This window comes from Sinocyclocheilus rhinocerous, unplaced genomic scaffold, assembly GCF_001515625.1.
Source record: "Sinocyclocheilus rhinocerous isolate Xijiao unplaced genomic scaffold, SAMN03320098_v1.1 scaffold3059, whole genome shotgun sequence".
In the NCBI taxonomy this organism is placed as follows: domain Eukaryota; kingdom Metazoa; phylum Chordata; class Actinopteri; order Cypriniformes; family Cyprinidae; genus Sinocyclocheilus; species Sinocyclocheilus rhinocerous.
In genome coordinates this window covers 201,827-204,620 of record NW_015632728.1, presented here as the reverse complement: position 1 = coordinate 204,620, position 2,794 = coordinate 201,827, and the positions used below count along the sequence as shown (strand labels likewise).

At 38.9% G+C, this 2,794-nt stretch overlaps 1 protein-coding gene across 1 annotated transcript in view; it reads right to left on the bottom strand.

The window, feature by feature from the left end:
• LOC107742927 (signal-induced proliferation-associated 1-like protein 2) overlaps positions 1-50 on the bottom strand; it is a 48,401-nt gene extending 48,351 nt beyond the window's left edge. The window contains exon 1 of the mRNA XM_016556015.1: positions 47-50. The gene's annotated coding sequence lies outside the window, so the exon portion shown is untranslated. The remainder of the gene's footprint in view (positions 1-46) is intronic.
• Positions 51-2,794: the final 2,744 nt, after the last annotated feature.

Here is a 2,794-nt window from a genome sequence, read left to right as displayed (position 1 = left end):
TGTGAACAAGAAGCGGCTGCAGAGTGTGAGCTGCTCCGTCTCTCACGCAGCCAGAGAGAGATTCTCCGGCGTTCTGCAACAACGCTTAGCTGCCCGCAGATGTGCCTGCCTATAAATCGGCCTAATTTGCAGTATAATCGGCCGATGCCGATTAATTAAAAAATGCCAAAAATCAGCCGATTAATCGGCCGGCCGATCAATCGCTCAACCTCTATACAGAACTCTACCACAGCACTTTATTGCAAAAATATATATATTTAATTGTAGAGCTCTTTTATTAAATTACAGACAAAAACATATACATTTTACTTTTAGTAGTAAAAATAAACATTTTCAATCTCAATCATGACATGATGACTTTTGACTAGTAACAAGTCATAATTTCTATTATAAAGCTCTGCAACCAAATTTTTACTCCTCATCAAATGCAAAACAAACTGTTTACACATCTTTCTCTTTCCAAACACTGCTGAAGGTAGAAATTTATGGATATTGACATTTAGCCAAATATTCAACATTCCTCCATCCATCCAAAATACTATAGTACAGTCCATACTTTGAGCTGACTCCCGGAGATACAGAGAACTCTTTGAAAATCAGTGTTAATGCTCTGCAACCGCTTTAACTCATTCTTGGCCTCATCCACTGCCCGCCTGGCTTTTTATAAAAGCCCCAATAAATATTCATGAGATGCAATTACCATAATGAGCTGCCTGTGAATAGAAAGCTGTAAGATGCGATTCTGACTAGTAAGAAATACTATCGCAGAAGTCTTTAATTAGGCTACATTTTTGCTAGTAATAATGAATTTGATTATACAGTATATATAATGCTATTCCAACCTTGTAAAATACTAGTTCTAATTTTATTCTAACTAAATGTAATAATTTTAGATATAACTTAAAATTGAGGAGTACAAATATAATTCCGACTAGCCAAAATTGAATGACTAGTAATTACAGATTAGAATAGAATTACAGTCTAGTCATATTAAATTACAGATATCTACAAGTAAAGTAAATTAAGAATAACCTGAATGTGATTTTTTTTTTTGTCTTATCATTAAGACAGCTCTTAAATTAGACTTGTGGAAACTCAAAAAGATCTGTAGATCTCTAAAATTAAAAAAAGGAAGTCAACTGAGACAAAGACATATTCCGATAACTGAATTCTGCATATCAGCCCATACAGATCCGACACATGGACTGCTTTTTTTCTTAATCAGTGTAACTCATCCATGCTTCACTAACACGCTAACTAAATATTTCATTATAAATAAAAAGAAAACAGAAAACAAACACATGCCTATGACAAACTGGTGCATCCATGTCTCCACACGCATCCACAGATGTCATGTCTAAACCCGAATATCCACTGACCCCAGAACCGCCCTGAGTAGGTCATGTCTTTCTCCGCATCGTTTTTGAGCTGATGTGCCGTTTCTTTCCTATGAGCATCCATGCACTAAATTGCATCCAAATGTCGCTAAAAAGAGGGCAGTGCAATAAGAGCAGTGTGGATGCAGTTAATAATCTGCCTGCCTCCGACTCATCAACGCTTAAACACATCTCTTTACGATAAAATAAGCGTTTATGAGCTTTATAACAACAAAGGCTGCTTGCACTGAATAGACGACGATATGAATCATTGCCTGCTACATTTCAGCAATGCCAACCGGAACAGGACGAAGTCACCGAACGAACAAAGAAGCGAACGAGCGCATCCTTTCTCACTTACAGGACGCCGCTACTGTCTCCGTGCCGATTGCATCAGTGTGGCATTTGGTGTCACTCGCATTAAAAACAGCGTTCTCGAATGAAACTCACCGACAACAAAGCGATGTCTGACAGCTGTCTGGTCTCTTCCGCTCTCGGGTAATTCTTGTCGAACTGACGTCTTTCAGCCTAAACCGTAAGCTCGACGAATACGCCGTTTTTGCACAGCGACTTCCTGTGATTTGCAACCTCGAGAACAGGTGCAATGGTGCAGCGAGCCGTTCCGATGCGCGCGCCAGCCAAGCTCCAATACGCAAGCACTGCGGTGATGTATTTTAAAGGTGAACGACGAGGATTTGACGGTTTCATATCTCTCTCTCTTTCTCTCTTTCTCTCTCACTCACACACACCCGGTTCAGCGAGTGTCCTGATCTCATTTCACACTCTCCTCTCTTGAAAGAGACGAGTTTTCTGCTTAGTGCAGATTTGGGGGCAACATATGCGCACTGAGCAAATGCAGCAGCATCGAATGCCAGAATTGGTGCTTCTCCCTCATATTGTGTAAAGGCAGAAATGTTGCACGGAATAAATAATTCGTTGGATTGGAGGGCAACTGCACATGTAATTGAATCGGGGATTATTTATGAAGAATGAACGCTTGTTTTGGTCAACAGCAGTTCAAACAATCCAAATAAGGATTCAACCGAATCTGGAATGAATTTCTTGTTAATTGTGTTGTGCATTTAACACATTTTGGTTATTTACGCACTGTCTGTTTCCTCTTTCTGATAGGCTATGGGAAATTACTGAGACCCCATTCTCAGCCCGCTGATTCAAGTTTCAGTTTCACTTCCAATTTTCTTACATTTAATTAAAAAAAAAATGCCTAGTAGGCTATAGCTTTTTGTTGCTATGATCATTTTAGATTTTAATATACTATTTGCACAAAGCTTTCTTTAAGACATTCGTGTACAGTCAAATGATTAAGCCCTCAAATAAATAGGAGTAACCTTCCCAACACTGCAAATACACAGCAGGCTAAATTAATGCCTTATTTGACCTTTTTATTGTTGTTTTGA